Source organism: Anomalospiza imberbis, chromosome 1 (assembly GCF_031753505.1).
Source record: "Anomalospiza imberbis isolate Cuckoo-Finch-1a 21T00152 chromosome 1, ASM3175350v1, whole genome shotgun sequence".
Classification (NCBI taxonomy): domain Eukaryota; kingdom Metazoa; phylum Chordata; class Aves; order Passeriformes; family Viduidae; genus Anomalospiza; species Anomalospiza imberbis.
The window spans coordinates 141,045,341-141,065,793 of record NC_089681.1 but is presented as its reverse complement, the minus strand read 5'-3'; positions in this window follow the sequence as shown (position 1 = coordinate 141,065,793).

The window sequence follows — 20,453 nt, the reverse complement described above, 5'->3', positions numbered from 1 at the left end:
TCTGCCTTTTTGCAAACCAGAGTGTTTTCTAAAATATTTTACAAGCATAAAATATATTGTTCCCATTTCATCAAAAATAGAGGAAACTGCCTATTTTAGAATGTAATTCAAGCTCATACAATCAAGTTGCTTTTTACACAGGAATCTCTGGTAAAATACATTTCCTAATATGTTGCTATACATGTGATTTCATTGTGCACCAGTGCATTCACATAAATTTAATTTATTTTTTTTCCTTCAGAACTTAGTAAAAGGTACTATGTTTCACAAAAATTGTATTAGACTTATTGCTGCAAGCTTAATCAAAATCAAGAAATACTACAGAAGTTAAGTATTTGCTTTTGATCAGTTAGCATTCATTGGAGGGTGTCTTGTTATGTGTTTCTACTCAAGCCAGAAAGCTGAGCTGGGACACAAAGCTCTGGTGAATTTCAGGATGCAATAAATAGCATATAGAAATAGCTGAAGTCTTCAGTATTTATAGATTGGATGGGAAATCAGACGACCTGAGCTCCATTATTTTTCATGATTATTATTGTGAACAAATCAGTATTTTGTTTTATTTCACAACACCAGAGCAGTAATGCTTATCTAACATAATAAAATCTTTTTGCATTGTGGATGAAGTGTTGTGTAAATGTTAAGTACAAATAAATATTTACTCCTTGTCTGCAGTGATTCAGTTTGTTAATCTCTGAAGCACTGTTTCCTATTATGCAGAGGAAAGATAAAAATATATTATAGATCAGGCAGACAAGTTTTTTTGGAGAGGGAAACATGGGCAGCTCTGCTTATTTAAATCATGCTCATGGTGGTTCTTTCTCTTTTCAAACAGGCAGGGGCCTCAACTGATTGCAAATTTTAACCACCTGGCACTGTTTTCTTTTTTCCTGCTCGAGGAGTCCTGAAAGTTGCAGAAAAGATGATTTGAACTTTGAACTGTGCTTTGTAGGAGCAGTAACTCTCTCTGCAAGTAACACATTACACTTTGTGATCTCTTTTGTATTTTTTTACAAAGAGTCTTAAAATGAAATCTCACATGGTTGAAACCTTAAGTTAATGGCCCGTGAAAGGAAAAAAAATAGTACAGGAGGCATCATGGAATGTGTGCTTTCCTTTTTTCATAAAATGTGCTAGGTTCAACAAAATTCTAAGAAAATTCACTGTAGTCTAGGTCAAGTAGATTTTTTTTCATTCACTGTAGATGTTCAAACTGATGGTCCTTCTTGGATTTCCCTGTGATGGGCAATGACAGCAATTGTTTTCACCTGTCCATTCTGTACTTAGACCAGAGGTTGCCATCCCCTCACAGAAGCATCATAAATGGCAGTTTGTCCATTCCTTAGCCATCATAAGTTGCAATGTGTCACATTAAATTAAAATGCTATTGGTTTCAGTTTGCATTAGCACAGCAGGATATGTTGTGCGGAACCCAGAGTCCTAGGATAATGAAGCTCCTGTAAGTCCAAGCTACCTATTTTATGCAGCTTGGAACTCGATTCTGGAAAAAAAAAAAATTTGACCATTACCACATCGGTTTTACTGAGTAGCTTAATTGGGAAAAGCATGAAATCTCTCTCCATGGAGCATGTTTTCTTTACCCTCATTTAATATTCTCCCCTCTGCACAGAAGTAAACTTATCTGCACTATGCACCCAGGAGTGTTTTTGAATGGCAGAGAGCAAAGAACTGACATGAGACACAAGAATTCTGTACTGTCAGAAATGCCAGAGTTCATCAAAACTATAGTATTTCCCTGTCAACTCCCTGAAATATCCCTACTTGCTTTCTTATCATCATCTGTCCCCCTCAGATATTCTCCAATAAGATACTGAGGTGTTTAAACTAGCTGCATGCACACAAGATATTTTATGGAGGAATAGGAAATTCTGCCTACACAGAGGTTCTTGCTTGTGCTGGAGCATAGAAAAGTCCTTTTCTCCTTCCCTTGTGAATATTTGGCTATTTCAAGTGAAGAAATTGTGTTATTTTAATACCACTTACTGACCAGAAAATGATGTTTTGAAAGTAACTTGCCCGGATTTACAGCAATGACTAGGTTATATTCCTGAATTTCTGGAATATACAAATATGAAATTCAACAGAAACATTTAATGAAGTTTACTTACTTTACCTCTGATGATGTGAAAAGCCTGCACTTTAACACAGTGTGTTAAACCTCAATGCAGAAATACAGGAGACAGAAGAATAAATTGCAAAGTATTTTACTTGTTTATTATAATACTAGAGATGTGAAGTTTAACCTTCAGATGACCTTAAGGTCCATTCATTATAGAAAATGGATCAGTAAAACATGAAATGGGTAGCAAAGACTAGGCATCTAAAATTAGGAAAGAACAATGTTCTATTGAACTCTTAAGCATACTTTCCCCTTAAATCCAAGCTCACATACTCAGAGTATTTATAAACGGTATCTAGTAATAGGTTAGACTGCAATTGCAGAAAATGTATTTATTCATTTAAATAGCATATTCATTTCAGCATATTTATAAGACTTGCTATACACCAAAGTATAATCATAGCTCTATATGCATAATAAACTAATAAAAATATACAGTTTATCATTCTGCTATGATAACCATTTCTCAAATATAATATTCATTGGCTCTCTTAAACACCTGTCTTGCAACACATTCATTGTTTGTATATTGGTCTCCTGAAGGTCACTTGATTATAAAACTAAGACCTTGTGTAGTACAGAGGCATTTTACAGCATGTTCAATACAATATAAAATGACAGGAAAATCACATTTTGATTGTGGATGAACTTTAAAAAAACTTACCCGAGATATACCCCATGAATAAAAATGAAAAAAACCCTGACACTTGAGGCAGAAACATTGTCCTAAATGTCTTCTAAATATTGTTCTAAAGGTCTGAAACCAAATCAAACTTGTTTGTTGATTCCTTATTCATCATAGCTCTGCCACTAGGGCTGCTAAACTGAGGAGGTTGTATTAGCGTTTTTAAACCATGCAACTGAATAGAACTCCTGAGAAGATTTCTGCACTTAGAACAAAAACATGAGATATTTTTCTGCTGTAGACCACTTAGAAGTAAAAAAAATCATCACTATATATGTTACAGTAGTCAAGAGTAAGATGGAAGCAAATATAAAAACGGAAGCAAATAAAAAAATGTCATTGCAGAATTACAAAATATGGAACCTGCTTGCTGTCCGCCTTTGGAAAAACTGATACTCTGCTCCTCTCTTCTCTCTTCTTATCCAAAATCATTTTAATAAGTGCAATAGTAAATGACACTCTCATGTCTTTGGGATCTATAGTTGCCTCATTTCAAATTCTCTAGCAAAGAAATTCTGAACCATTCTCTTCCAGCTGCTTTTATTCTGCTTTGTTATGTTAATGCTCCATGAAAAGATGCCATGGAGGATCAAAGAATTTTTTGCATACAATTTATACTAAAAATAATTTTGATTTAAACTTGAAGATTAAAGTAACTTTCCATTTCCAATAATGTAGAAAATTAAGAGTGAGATCAGCTATGTGACTGCATGAGGAAGTGTGAGTGAATCCAATAAAGGACAAAATTAAAAAAGACCAGCGAGATGCTTCTGTTTCGAATGTGGCAGAACCTTGCATTTAAAAACAGGCAAAATAATTTTTTTTTTTTTTTTTAATACCTGAATCTTTTTTCCCAAAACCAATAAAGGATCTTTTATGTAACTATAAATTCAGAGATTTACCAGTCCATGGTGGGCAGGGTTTGTGGTACAATAGAGTCTGTTTATGAAATAAATCAATTATCCAGGAGCAAAGCATGATTGTGAAAGCTAATAAGATAAATTTAAATAGATATCTTTTCTGACACATTGTCACGGTTTGACACTGGTGCAATGCCAGCACCCCCCATGAAAATACACCTTCCCAAATAAATGCTGTGAGATGCGATCAGGAACAGAGCAGAGCAGGCCCAAGCTTAATAACGAAGGGAAAAAAACTTTATTAAGCTACTACTACTATAAAAGACACACACACTAAATCCAGAATGAAAGTCTTCCAAAACACTCTTCTTCCCCCTATCCAATTTCCAACAAACCACAGTTAGACAAAACCCTGGATTCCTGATCATGTTACCATCCTTCAGATAATCAATACTCAGTCCCTCAAAGGAAAGAGGAGTCTCTCGCATCATAAACCCGCCCAGGAAACACAATTACCACCTCTTGTGTTTCCATGTCACACATGGCATTGCCTGGAGAAAATCTGCCAGTGTGACACTCTCCTTTCCATGTCACAGTGCTCTCACCACCGTGCATGGACAGACTGCTCATAGGGCTCCTTTAAGGATGATTGGCCAAGGACCAAAAGAAATAACAGTTCAGCTTTTCATTTTGGGACCACAGTCCCCCCCATTTTCTTCCTCCCCTGGGGCCGAGAGTCCAAGAGCTTCTCCTTTTTAGGACAACAGTCCCCCCCATTTCCTCCTCCCCTGGGGCTGAGGGTCTCAAGAACAGAGATCATCTTCTCCCTGAAGACAGAAGGCATCACCACACCCTCCTCAACTCTTCTTTGTTCACTCCATTCCTGTGTTTGCAGTCGCTGAAGCAGGTTTCTTGGCTCACCAATGCATCCCCCTAAAAATGCAGTCTCTGTTGCAGGAGAATTTGGTTCAGTCTATGGCTAACAAGAAAAGTCCAGCCACAATACACTCCATCATCTCCTCCCACCAAAAAAAAATTTCTTCTTCTAACATCTCAGATCCCAGACTGTCTCTCTTCTACTTCAAATCAAGGAGGAGTAATATTTTAAAAAGCCTTCATTTCCCAGGAAGGGGTTAAAAGTCTCGGACTCCCGGGACAGCTGACATTTCTGCCCAGAACTCCGACTCCCACGGCCAAGGCTGGGCACCTTCCCACCACTACTCCTTCTCTTCTGCTGGCAAATTCCAGGTGCCGTTGGACTCTCTATCTCTTTCTCTCTGGGGGTGGGGTGGAACACAGGCATCTCTATTTCTCTCCACCCTTCCGTCCGCAGGGGGCCCGCCCGGTTCCAGTCCTTCAGCCCCTGGCCTACCTCGACCAGGCCACATGGCTTCCCCTCCCCCACCCAGCCCGTGGCTGTGCAGGGGAGGTCTGCACTGCACCCTGACCGGAACCAAAGAGCAAGTTCCCCTGGGAGTTCTTGCTTTTAACCCCCTGTGTTCTCAGAGGCGTGTCCATTCCTTCAGTGGTCACTCCAGGTGCCAATATCCAAACCTGACTACTGATTGGTTTGACCACAACTTCCTGAGAAACTTCACTTCTGTGTCAAACCATGACACCCATAGAACCCAGAATTTTCCTTGCCATGTTTTAAAATATTGTATGGACAAATCTAGCCACGCTGAAATAAAGAAATCACTAAAGATTATTGTGATTCTAGAGTATTGCCACTGAATATCATGGAGAGAGTTTGATCATTGAAAGCTGAGTCTCATGCCATTGTTGCATACTAATTTTCTTTCTAGTTTTTCTTTTTGAAAACTGGTTGTGAATTCAAACTCTTCCAAATGGAAGGAGAAGAGATGATGAGGAAGGTGATTTGGTGAGACGCAATCCCAATCCCAGCAGTGGTCAGAAAGAATTTTTACCTTCTGAACGCTGAAGGAGGAAGGAGGGAGATGCAGGAGGTGGACAAAGACTGCTAACATATATTTAAATTAATTGTGATAATAAAATATCTTATCTGTTGAGCAAGTCAGTGATGAGGGTCAGCTTTAGCATGGCTGCTAAGAGGGAAAGTGGAACATCCACGTACCTATGGCACTTGAATGCTAGCAACTTCAGAGCTTCTCTAAAGATTAGATGAGCTTCACTGGAAGCTCCTTTTGTCAACATTGCATGAAAACAGCCACATTTCATTGTCTGAAAGCTATTAAAAGAAAAATCAGTCATTGTAACAGTAATGTGAAGGCTTGATCCTTCCATAAATATCACATTAAACCCTCAATGTTAAGTCATAAGTCAAATTTGATACCACAAAACAGCAATAAAAACTGCCGGCTCTGAAATCTTGCCTGTGGAAACAGATATTCCATATGGTTTAAGGGGATGGGGTCAAACCAAAACTTTAATAAACCTCTGATGGTTACATTATTTTTACATCATAAGTGTGGGAATATCAAAATCACCTAAAGCCAGGGGAGCACCTAACTTCAGATAAACAAAGATTTTTGTTATAATAAAATGTAACACTAGGTAAGCTAATAAATAAGTAATATATGTACAATTTAATCAGAGTGATACCCTGGGGAATAACAGTCTATTATCTGCATCTCTGTAAATATCAGAGAAGACTGAAGTTTAAGAAAAACTGTAATTCAGAGCAGTGATAAACCTTCATGAGAATAAAATTAATCAAAAAATTATATGTTTTTCTTTGAAAGCATCATATATGTCCACAGAAACTTTTGCCTTTCCTGCAAATATGTAATCAAGAATTCACAGATCTTATGAAGAACATTAATTTAAAAAAAAAATACTACAGTGTTCTTAACTACTCCTCACTTATGATAATAGCACAAAATGCAATGTGGGGCTTCCTTTAATGGTCTTTTCCTAATATTCTAATGTCATAACATATGTATTCACTCTACAATGTAAAGATTCTAGAAAATTCAGCATTACATGGGAGGGACTCTACATTTGAAGTGATTATCTAAGATCTTTAATATTTACTAGGGAAAGGAAAGGGATCATTAAAAAAGGATTAGAAAGAGTCCATTTTTCTCCTAAATTGGCTATTCCTATGAAGTTTTTGTTGTGCCTAAAAAATGGCTGTAAGTGAAACTGAATATGATTTTTGTGAGATGCATGTGTATGTTTAAAGGATCAAGCAAGATACATACTTTACTTTGTGTAGTTTGTGGGGAGGAGTGAGGGGAGGGAGAAACAAAAGCTATTACTGATATAAAGAATTTAGCAAAAATTTAAAAAGATTTACTGTTTATTAAGATAGTACAAAACATCTTTTTCTTGTGAGGTGCTCAGTTTAAGAAGATCTAACAAGTTTTGTGTATCCCCCATGTAATAAGATCCCTTTAGATATACCAAGTTATGTCTACCCTACACTTGGCCAAACCAGATCTAAAAGTAATTTGTCTCCCCCACCAGTTCTATTCTGATAAATTATCTGTTAAATATGACATGAAATCAACATTTGATGACAGCCTGTGACTCGTGAAGATTTGGTAGACATTCAGTTTGATCCAGACACTGACAGAAAAAAAAGTGAATAAACTCAATCTGGCATCCATTATTGCAGATTATGAAATTCAAGTATTTTGTGTCTGTTCTGTGAACTTAGTTTTTCACACAACTTAATTACTCTGATTCTTCTATTCATTTAAACATTGTTGCTACTAGATGCTAGATCATCTAGAAAACTATAAATTCTAAAGGCATAGGGAATTTGATAATAATTATTTTCACAGTTGTGAGTTGAATGAATTAAGGCAGATAGGCTGTTATTTTAACACTAGTTTTTTACATCTATCCATTTTGTTAATCTGTGTCTATATAACATCTGGCATAAATTTTGGTTAGTAATTTTTTTTTCTTTTCAATCTTTCAACTTGATGCAGAAAAATAATTTAGTATCTCTATGACTCTTAAATACAAAGAGGATTGATTGCAAATATTTTGGATTTATATTTTATTTTATGTTGTAGCCCAATAGCTGGATTTAAATCCCACTGCAACTGATTGTTATTCAAGAAAATGTTTTTCTTGAAATAAAAGTGAGCCCCAGGACACGGTACTCTCACATATGCTCTGCTGTTCAGGAGATTGCAGAAGGTATTAACCTGCCCCACACCTGTCCACAAAGTTGTTTTACATGGTGGTATCAGCAGAAGGGAATGACATTTTTCCTTCAAGTGCTGATTTCAAATCAATCCACTGTGACTTTTGATCACTAAGTGAACTGGGGAGGAAGGAGAAGATGTTTCTTTGTGCTGACTGTAGAGAGAGAAGGACACAGCAAGATGAGGAGTCAGCCTCTCACAGAGGAACAGAACAACAGATGAAAATAGGAACAACCTCAAGATTATTGTAGCTATGATAATAGTATTCTATGATTTTTAATTTCTCCAGAACAGGAATGGATTAGAAAGCACATGTTGATGAATAAGCCTTTCTGTTTGGAGTTCTATTGTTCATTACTATATGTAGCAAAATATTGATTAGTTTGATGAAGACAAATTTTCAATTCACCCACTTTGAGATAGGAAAATAACTGCCACATGACATCCATAACTTCACATTTTTGCTAGTAACACTTGCTAACTCATGGGAACTGAACAAAAATAGCAGCTGAAACTAAGAAATAAAAATCTATAAATTAGCCATCATTAAGAAGGGGAGTCAACTCTTCTGGCTTCATTAAACCAAAGAGACTGATTACACCTTACAGTAAACCATCCCTTAAAGAATTATTGCCCATATGTTGGGTTGCATGGATCTAAAACAGGTCTCTGCAACAACATCACCTGCTGATAGATATGTTATCATTTAAAAAAAAAATAAATTGAAAGAAAATGTTAATCTTCATTTCAGCAACACTGCATACATGTTCACAATAACCCCCAAAACTTAGTATGGTACATTAAAAAAAAAAAAAAAATCAGACATTTATAAATTAGACTATCATGCACAGTTCCACTGACTGGGATAACAGTTACAGAGACAAGTAATGTTCATGCTTTGTAGCGTTAGCTGAGCAACAGAGAGAATCAAAAAGCAATTTCCTTCCATGGTTACATTCTGTGTGCATGCCAAGGCCTCATGCTTTCCTCTGAAGCATGCAACCATTGCCTCAGGCAGGATGCTGGACTGGATGGCCCATTGCTTCTGTCCTGTTATGGAAATTCTATTGTTCTTAGCTGCAGTGCCAATGACAAATCAAACCACACCATCTAAATTGCATTTGATATATATACTGTGTCACACTCCAACTCAGCGGAGCAACACGGACAGCGTGATTCATGTGGAGAATGTGCTTGAGTTGCTTTAGACATGAGGAAAACAATATCAGAACTAGGTCTACAACCTAGTGCACACAGCAGGATCTGGAAATCTGTGATGTGTTTTGGCCATATGGAAGTGAAAAAGTATTCAAGTGTTATCAATAAAAACAACAGAATGTGTCTGTTTCTGAGCAGCACACATCACCAAGCTGCAGTTCCTGGGAGCAAGGGTAAACACAGAAGCTGATGCTCCAGTACAAAAGACAGTCACAGACATCTTTGTTACTATTCACTGATTTAAAAAATGCTCCGACTTCTCTGGAGCAAAATTTCCTTGCTGTTCCATTAAATGTTTTGTTCTCAAGTGGCTTTGTAAAGATACCAAAGAGAAAATGGAGCAAAAAAATAATCTTAGGAAAATCTTGTTCTTTGTAATAGAAAGACACTAAGCAAAAAAACAAACAAATCTCCCCATTATCATCATAACCTATGAAATATATATTTTTAAAATTTTGGAATCTGTAGAACTTACTTGAGCTTTTTACATTAAAACATAAGAGACTGAAAATATTTTAAAAGGTTAATTATAGAATAGAATAGGACTGATTTACATGTGTGTAACATTGTTTATAATGTGCATGAAGCATTGATAGAATTACCCTTCAACCTGTGTGTACAGAGCTTTAGGCATGGTTGCATCACTGGACCCTTTGAAGCTTATGATTCACTAGTCTAGCTGCCACATGGCATCAAAATTACAGAGAATTACATCCATAGTAAGGCTCCAATCTCAAAGGATAAAGTGTGCTTGCCTTTGCTGATGGTCTTATCGTTAAAGAGGGATGACTACTTTTATAAGAATGTGGTTGGTTTACGTTTATTTCCAATAATGTGTTTCATAAAGGCCTGATGCATTCAAGTTGTCACCATAATCAAGTTACATGGCAAGTGGTGAAGTACTGGAACAGGTTGCCCAGACAATTTGTAGATATCTCATCCTTGGAAGTGGTTAAGGTCAGGCTGGATGAGGCTTTCAGTAACTTGGTCTAGTGGAAGTGGATGGAAACAGATGATCTTTTAAGTCCCTTCCAACACAAACCATGCTGTGAACCTTTTGACAAATTTCTAGTAGCTGATCAGGGAGAATTTTTAAAAATCTTCTCAGAGAGTAAGAGAGGTAAATTTTTTCATAAGAAAGAAATTCATTAAAATTTTCCTGGAGAAGAAATCACTTGAAAGGAGATATCAAGATAGCCAATTTCTAGTAGAAAATAGAGTTTGTGGGAATAATTTCTTTATTTGTGTTCAAAGCGTCATCATAATCTGCTTAAGAGGGCATAATTAAACTAGAAATTCAGACTGACTACCTCCCTATTGAACTTCAGACAGTAAGAGTGCCTGTTATGATAAAACCTCATATTTTATTCTGAGATCAATAGTAGCAGAGGCCATATCATGGTGCATGCTGGTCCTGGCCTAGAAGACAGCAGTCATCTGTGATCAATATTGTGCAGTGCAAAATTGCAAATTTCCGTGGTGATGAACCATCCAGAGAAGGAAAAACACAGATCTCTGGCAATATGGGAAACACAACTTGACTCAGACATTTCTAAGATTTGGAGTTTTAAAAAACATTTAATTATTTAGTGAAGTTCTTGTCAGTGATTGGTAGGTGAATGCTTTTGTTGACTCTTCTTTGCAGTCCAGCTCTATTTTTCAGGAATTAAAGCACAGTTCCCTTTGCATATGTAGTCTCAACTATAGGAAAACAATCGTTTTCTATCAAAAGTGATCTATTATTCAATTGAAAGATCTCAAGATTTATAGGAGATGCTATAGAAAAAATGCTTTGGGTTTAAGAAAAGTTCCATTTATTTTTTTAAAGTTCTTTTGAATAGGGTGCCACCTACGAATCCAAAACTGTCCTACTTGTAAACTAAAGAAGTATCTTCATGGAGCTTTGGAAATAGATTTCTAATGAATCATTTATTTCTAATAAGCCTGATGTCTAAGGAGACGCCACTTGCACCTGCGCGTTGCTTTTCTCGGCCCTGGTCAGCTCTCGAACGCCCAGCTTGGGCGTCTCAGCTTTTCGTCGGGGCCGGGGCTCGCCACAGTTCCCGGGCGCTTTTGCTGCCGCGCTCCGGGGTGGGCTGTTGGCCACGCTTTGCTGTCGGCGCGAGGGAAGAAACAAATAGGCAGGGAATTCGTCCAAATCCATCCGCGTGGTGGCTGGATGCTTTATTGGCTGTAAGAGCTGCGGTGGAAAAGCTGCAGCTGCCCCCAGCTTCGCACGGATGCAAATGGCCTTGAGCATGCCGAGGAGTGGGATGAAATAGGGGAGGGACAGGGCGGACGGGGAGCCCTCCCGCCCAATGGGTACAGACATTGTGGTGATGACGTGTACTACAGCGACCAATGGGAACACGGCAGGGGTGGAGACAGGACTTTGGGGTGAGTGGGACCGCGAGAACGGGGAGACGGGCACGGAAATCGCACTAGGGGAAAACCCGGGGGATGCACAAGGGTACAGAGAACTGGAAAACTAACAAAGAAAAAACCCGTAATTTGAACCCAAACCCAGGATGCAACTGATGTGTGATATCTGATTTACTACAGTGTTTCCTGATTCTCTTCCTTTTGAGTAAAATTTCAATCAACCACTCAGTAGTTCCCAGAGAAACAAAATATAACCATTCACTCATTCTTTGCTTATTCCCTCCTCACTTACATAACATTATTCACCTGTTTCATTTTCTAATAGAATTTCTTATTAAAATTTAATCCTAGTGTTGCTGGGAATCAAAAGAAAAAAAATTCTAAACAATAATAAGAGTGATGAGATAAAAAGCAATTATTTAATGAAATCTTTCAGGTGCACAAATATGGCTAGATGTGCATGCATGACACATGATTTCTACAATTTTTAATAAGGTTAATAAATTAGTTTATATAGCAGGTACATCAAATAGGGCATCAGTTGCCCCAGTAACCCACTCTTGGGTCAGTTCCTTGGAGTTGGTCCAGGCACTTCCTTGCCATATTTTTTGTTATGTCTCTTCAGTTCTGGTGGCAAACAAGATGTCCTTGTCAGAAATTCTCTTAAGAATAAGACTGAATAGAATTTCAAGAATGCGTTAGAAAAAGTTGTTCTAAAATGTGAGAAAGGGCAGGAAAAGTACTAGAAATTACATACAACTATTTATTAAAAATCTACAAAGCTAAAAAATATATGAAGAAACTAAAAAAGTTTAGGCCTCACTAGGGAAAACAAAATCTGCTGCATACTTTGGCTCTGTGTATTCATGCCCCTAAACAATGCAGCATCAAAATATGACATCATGAACATCAGAGCCGCAGATTTTGTCTGTGCAAAAATGCTACAAAGCAAGCAAACCCTGCTCCCATCTAACAGTCAGGGAACAGAGGAAAAAAATGCAAATACATCTACCTGCAGATATATTTGCCTGCAGATTCATAGCAATTGAGTTCTGCAATGAAACACAGTTTTACTCTCAGCAGCACATTTTCCCTATTTATCTGAATCATCAAAGACAGCTCAGACTTTGAACACTGAGTGAACTTTAATCATGACTTTCAAGTAGTTGCCTTCCTTCTGTTCACTGCAAAGAGGTTTTTCTCATGGTTAAAAATTCTCCAAAAGGTAGGATAACACTAGAATGACATGCAAATTACTAATTTCAAATGAAAATTCAGGATGATAGTTGTTCACTTGGCATCTATGAAAGTAAAACTTAGGTTGCTACAACCCTGTTTTGCTAAAACCCTGTGGATCCTCATCTTCAGGCAAGACCTACACAGCTCTTTGCCTGTTCCCATTTTCTGAGGTTCAGTAGAGCAGTTCCAGAGAAAGCAAGGAAATATTCTTGTAAGCAAGAGTCCAAAACAAACAGATAGTTCTGACAAAAATATCATTATAAGATTACCTTCTCTTTAATAATCTAAAAATAAAATTACAACCCTTGTCAAGGAGAAAAATATCTACATCCTTCCCCTTTTCATATTGGCAATGGGTGTTTGATGGCTTCAGGCACTGGACATGGAAAGAAGCTGTGTCAAGGTATCTTATCCTGGGGGCTATTAGTCTCTAATTTGAGATATGCTGCAAGGAAAAAAAAAAAGGAATAAAATAGTAAGCAGCGACATTGGAAGCATTTATCACCTACTGTTATGAGGAATAAAAGCATCCTCTTTGAAGATAGTCCATTATCTATGTCTAGCTGGCTTCCTCCTGTCATATTTTCTTGCAGAAATAATAAATTTGGGAAGATCACATTGTGAGAATAAGTACTGCTATATATCTAAGTATATACATTGTTCTTTTATTTACAGTCACTTTTGCCCATTTTCTACAAGAAAACGCATGTTTTACATTTGTTATTTGTGGCTTTCTCACAGCCATTGTTTTTTCCTCTCAGATAGAGAAGGGAGAGATGGTAGTGAAGGAAGCCTGGAATAACATAAAAGAAAATGCATGCAATATATTATTTTCTTACAAGGAAAACTCCAGCTAAAGCAATATCAATTTCTGTTCTGTAATGGTAGGAAAGGATTTCCATTAGGAAAAGTATATTTACATATAATACACATTCTCCACATGTGTGTGTGTCTGTCTTTATATCTACATACATGGGTATGGATTTATGTGCATATATATACACACAAATATGCATGCATTTGTGCATGTTGCTGATATGGCTCCGTCTCCTTTAAAAATATTTCTTTTTTTTCAAATTTACTTGTGTTTCAGTATTAAAATCAGAATTATCAATATTTCATGATAGTTTTATATCCTAACTACTTACTAGCACCGTTCAAGAAATAATTTTGCAGATCCTATGATTCAGATGAGTAGCAATAACAAGGTTGCCAGTGTGATGAGACCTTTCTGTCCCTGAGTGTTTCTTAATCTACATTTGTACATCACTCCTCACAGTTCCACTTTTCAGATGCCATAAACTTCTTGGATACTAAAATTGATCATTTACTAAACAAAAACAAGTTGCAGAGACTTACTTTTAGATAAACAACAACCAAAACTGAGAGTAATTTACACACACATGACTCATTTTGTTCAGGAAACAAAATAAAGATCAAGTGAGGATTTGCCAAATATAATGTCCTACAGAAGGATTAGTTTATCTTTCCTTTAAAGCAGAGTAAGAAATCAATGTGTTAATCTACTTGAAAAGGAGGATTTGCTTTAGCTAGGCATCTATGAAGATATGAAATTAAATCTATATTTGTGTTTATATTTATTATTCCTAAGGGTATCTTGGGCAGTAACCTTTTTTCCTATGATAGAAAATTTAAAAGAGCAATGAGGGTAAAGGGCAAAGGTTCAATTGAATTTTCCATTCCAATTTATTTGAGTTAAGGACAAATCTACAGGACTCTTATGTCCTCTTTTTCAAATTCTCTCCCATATCTATATTTTTTTTTCCAGCCTGGAGACAAATTTTTTTGTGTTCTTTCAGTTAATGCACGACAGCACCATGCACAGATTTCCTGCCTTCCTCTCACACACAAATATCCTGTCTGCATCACCACCAGCAAAGTCTAGCCATAGCCCAGAGCACAGCTGAGCAGTGGCCCTAGCAGTAGTTTGTCTCTTTTAAGGACTTGGGTGTTATAACCTCCGTGTCAACGAGATTCTTGGTAAAAGGTCTGTCTCCTGTTTAAAACAGAGACTTAGTGGTTTGCTGAAGCAGTTTTTAGAGCTTGGAATGAAGATGTTCTAGGATGTTCAGAATTTCTTCTAGGCAGAATAAAATCTCTGCACTTACAACCTTGCATGGATAACATCTCATCCTGCCTACACTTGACCAGATAAAAGCAGCCATCTCCTCACCTCCTGTCCCAACACAATCTTAAAAATGTATGGATGCATTTAAAGATTTAAACTAATTTTCCTCATTTCCACATGCTTTTCAAGATGATGCAAAGAACAGAATTGTTTTATTGAAAGTATGCCTCCTAAATTTAATTTCTAAAATTTTAAGTGGCATATTAGGAAAACATAACCAAGTTGCAGTCTAAGTTTATTGAAGAACTATGGTCCACATATGGCTGCACCGAGAGTTCTGTGAATAAACTGGGGAGCAACAGGGAAAAAGAAAATCACACACCTGAGGAGATGAAGAGAGGGTTGAGGTCGATCTCTGGCAGTTTCTCAGCAGAAGTTGCTCTGTAACTACTCTCAGTGGTCTCAGGGAGAAGCTGGATCATTGTGCCACACTAAGGTATCACAGTGATATCTTCCTAAATTGCTTTAAATGTGTAATTTGCTGTTGTCACTAAAGATAACTTGTAAATTTATCAATACAGAATGACTAGATGTTTCTTTTTTTTACTAAATGTACAAGCTTTAGTTCCTTTATTAGGAATAATATTAAATTGCACCAAAATTTTCCACCCACTAAAATTTCATGGTACTTAGAGCACAAAAATACACTTTTTGAAAGGAGTAACCTTTCACAATCTGATTTTTGATTTAACCAATAAAAATTATTGATGTATCATAAATCCTTTCCTTGGCCTGGCTGAGTGCCTTTAGGACCAGACATGAAAGTCAGATTTCCTCGTCTTTACTAAGCCATGACTCTATTTGAACACTATTGCTTCCTGATAGTGTTACAAAAATTCTATAAAATTGGAGAAAGCTGTAAAGAATTTTCTTTCTGGTATTAGCATATTCTCAGCCCATCTTAATCAGTAGTAAATGAAGTATAAAGTCTTCCCAGTAAGACTGGAGTTAGTTACTGCAAGCTTTACATCCAGAGATATTTTGCCATTAAAAAAAGGGTTTCTGCCCAAACCTGACAATGTTTCAACACCATTTTCTCCATCTTAATGATTAAAGCAATGAGTAAGTTGTCTGTTATTTTACAGTCTAGTTGTCTGTGTGTAACATTTAAGACAGACCCTTTATTTTAATATGAATATTTGCCTGCTATGAGTTTTTCTGTTGATGTTGTCAAATCATGGCATTTGCTCGGTTTCTAAACCATTCTAATGTGAAAGCACTTAAATGACACATCTCATTTTTCCTTCTGTCATTTCCTCATTTGAAATTAGAATAGTAGATTAATTGCCCCTTTAATGACAAGTCCTTGCTTGATAAAGCTGAGATCAGTGTTAGCAGTGTGCCAGGCAATTTAGGTAGTCAGCAAACCATGAATTTCACACTGACAGTGCTAGAGGCATTAGTCACATATATTTTTTCCTTTTCTTTCCTGTAGTCAAATGAATGATTTTTTGGGTTACTTTAGGACTTTAGTTCCCCAATAATGTGCAGGGTTTATAGTTTTACCTTCTGAGATCAAGGACATTTTTGATTTGTCTTTCCTTTATTTTTCCCTTGGGGACCAACTCAGTTCCTTGTTGGTTTTTTTTTTTTTTGTTTTGTTTTGTTTTGTTTTGTTTTGTTTTGTTTTGTTTTGTTTTTATCCATATAGTTCATTTCAGCATGATATAGGGTGTTTCAAACACCCCAGGGATCTGTGTGACTGGAGTGCCTTTGGCAAGAAGGTGCTTTAGATGTAAGGCAGGAAAGGGGATAATAAAGTCAAGCACTAATGCTTGAGCTGCTCTGTGACAATACAAGGGGCAGTAACTCATGCTACATGTTCACTGTTGTATCAAATTCACCTTTGCTAGTTCAAAATTATCCTCATTACGATCAACAGAATGCAGTACCAGGTGGATAATTCAAGAGACAAAATTGAGGGATGCTGGTGCTTGGTTTCAGAGTCAGGCAGTTGATTGAGAAATGAAGAGGAAATTTTTTTTGCATATTCCCAACAATGAATTTTCATGGAATTAGGCTGTGGAGAAAACAAGCTTTTATCCTCAGCAAAATCTCTGCCAAATACAATATCCTCACAAAGCCTTTCTTCCTCACCTACCTGCACTTTGTTCAGCAGCAGCACAGTCTGGCCTTCTGTGCCTGCTTGTGAAAGATGACTCTGATGGTGCTCTCTGAATGTCAGTGTGAACGGCAAGGCTGCCCTTCTTTTCCTTAGAAACATGAGGTGTTTAATTTTGGTGCCCCTGCAAGCTCCCAAACACAGAAGCTGCAGTCCATTTGTTATTTTGCTATTCTTGTTTATGCTTGAAAAGCAGAATGGGCATCTCTTTCCTGAGGCACTCTCCTTCCTTTCTCAGAATAAGGGCAGAGAAGAGTCAAGAAGACTAAATCACCCCTCAGCTCTTAGGAAGAGTGATGTTTGATTTTCCTGGCCAAAATACATATCATGAGTAAATTTGGAGGCAATTCAACTATGTGTTCCTTGAGCAGAGCTGTGTAGGACACAAGATGTGTATCCAGAGCATGTGCAGATTTGAAAAGTAGCAGTAGTACATTTCATGGAGGGGAAAATGCTCTAAATTAATCAATTGGTTAAATAAAGTTCTCTGTCTCTATAGACAATTAAATCCTGATTACAAGTCCTAATGCAAAACTTTTCCAAAACTTCTGAAAAGTGTGGTTATTGCATCTGTAGGTTGTATACATCCAAATAAAAACCTTGGAGAATGGACTTGAACATATGCAAACACTTCATCACAGTGTTGGTCTTCAGTGCTATCTACCATGCTCTCATCTCTAAAAGGACAACAGCTCTCATATTTGCAAGAAAACTGATAGCTGGCAACATCCTTTTGGCTTTTATGTATGCTTCTGCATTTTTATTCTTTTAACAATATCTTGCCTGTAAAAGAGTGCTTGCAGATCTAATTCTAGGTTTGTTGTATAAGTCTTAAGTATACATTCCTAAGAAACAAAGCAAATAATATTGGGTGTTTGAACACAAGAATTGTCTTTAGAATTAAGTCCTATTAATTTCTTTCATGCCTTTAATGTACCTAGGCATCATTGGCATCAATTTCCATGGGAAGTGAAGGACACAAAAGGTTTTAGTACCTTCTGTGTGGCTATAACATCTAGAGAGATGAGGTTGTTACGGTGTTCAGACTTTCAGAGTAAAATTCAGATAAGGAACGTAGGGAGTAATAAGCCAGATTCAACACTGGGGTCTCTATTGATTTTGAGGGAAAGATATCAGACCCAACTTTGGCCCATCCTATTAAAATAATAGCTGAGGTGTTCCTGGTGAGTAATTCAGGAACCTTTTCCTAAAGTTCAAAGAACTAATAACTTCAGGATCTTTAATATAAATTCTAATACAATTACTATTTAATCCCTTTTAATGCATTCCAGTTCCATTAATTTGAAAGTCCTGATGCTATCAGGAGCCTACCTACTCTTTCTCCCTGAAGTAGTTTTGTTAGCTGAGGATGCAGTGTCACTATCTAATACCTCCTCGTTCACCAACTCTATTGTTCTGCTTCAGCTTAAGCTTTCCCACTTAATATCAGCATGATATAATTGTGCCATAGGTGACAAATACATTATTCCTTCTTGTTATACTGAACTTCCTGTCTTAATTACCAAACTCATTTTTCCTCCACATCCCACTTGCTCGTTACTCATTTTCAATTATGATACAGATTTCCCTTAGACTTTAATTACTTCTTGTGCTTAAAAGGATAAATTAATTTTCTTATTAACCCTTTGACATCTCATTAAGATCACTGAATAGGACAATTCTGTTTTCTTGTGGCAGGACATCCACATTATGTCAGTTTGCAAAAACACTAGAAGGCTTAGAAGGAATTTGCTAAAAACATTAACAGTTCTTCCTGGTGTGACATCAGCATCTGTGTCATATGAAATTTTTTGCCTCCACAGAGCCACCAGTTAAACTGAAATTGTGTTTATCCCTGTCTGATGTGGAGGAAGCATTAGCTTCTAACATTAGTGCTGTTGTGTTTACTTGTTCTTTGAGTTTGGTTTGCACTTTGACTTTCAGAAATGTTCATAAGATGAGGGAGAGCACAAGGGATTTCTTTTGAGCTTGGACCAGTCTCTGATGGATTGGGTATCTGACAGAATGAGAATTCAAGGTTTCTCTCCCTTCTGCATACAGGATCTTGTAGCAGATCTTGTTTATGGACAATGAAAATAATATCCCTTCAAAGGCCTTAAAAGGAATCCCATGTTCCAATTCCTCCTTATGTTTTGGTACAAAAATTTCTATGTGATGTTAGACTATTTTATCACCATAAATTTGGTATTACAATTTGTAAACTGCTAAATTTTTCTCATTGAAACACACACTAAAACTGCTCAATGCTTTGGCTGAGTTATTCCTTCTGTAATATTCCCAGTGCTGTTGTCTCCTTGCTTCTTTAGCCCTTCTGGATTCCCCGCTGTGGACAGCTTTGTCCATAGGCTGCAAGCTCCCTGTGGGTTATGTGCCCTAGCTTCCCTCCTGTATTTTCCTGCTTTCCTGAGACCTCTGGATCAAGGCAGCTCATCATGATCCCTGTTGATATACCAAATGTGTGAATGTGAATCACTGGCACAGAACTGCCAGTGCAGCTGAGAGGACATTGATTCCTGATGCAAAAGAGAATCGTGAAATGAAAACCTTGCAACAATTTAAATGCAGTTTCTTTATTAAGACATCATAGAACTAGAAATAGTAAATATTTCATGTATCTAGCTGGTTTCAGTGCCTAGGGCTAGCTGCATGTTTTTCTGCCTATCACATCTCCACTCACTAGAGACTCTCAAATCCATTTTTTAAGAATGATCTGTCCCACATACAAGTCACATATTGGGTCTGTTGAATGCTCTTAAGCATCATACAGATGAACACTGATTAAAATGAGCAGATTTGGAGCTAGAATGGGATGAAATATGCATGGACAAATTGTTTTATGGATTAAAAATTTATTTTTTAAGTGTCTTACAGAAACATCTGGCCTCAATTGGGAAAAAATATTATTTTGATATTTCTTTGTGGAACAAACAGCTGTCATTTCAGAAGAACAGTTCATTTCCCTTTAACAAAGATAACAATGGAAATCCTTGGCAGGACTTGCCTAATTATGACATTTGAAATAGGCCAATGCAGAAGCATGTCTTTAGAGTTTAGCTCTTTGAAAAAAATATTGAGGTTATTTAGTGATATTAAGCTTACAGAAATGCTCAGGATATCTGTTATTTAATTTAGATAGTTGGCACAAAGAAGCTTGTATAAGAGTACTGAAGACACAGTCAATTATTCCCTAACTCACAAACATAAAAGGTGAAAAGTATTTCCAAATAACACAGTATGTATATATATATGTATAATATTTTTTCCATATATATATATGAAAAAAATCTAACTGACACATTTCTATTACAAATCACAGGATCCAGTCACTGATTTTGCCTTTGGAACAAACACGGAGGGAAAATTTGATAAAGAATTACCTGCAGACAAAAAAGGGGATAAAATGATGAGAGTTCTACCAAACATTAGTTGTGCCATATGATTCTGTTATCTTAAATACATTAGTGACTAAATAAAAATTATCTACAATAAGCAAAC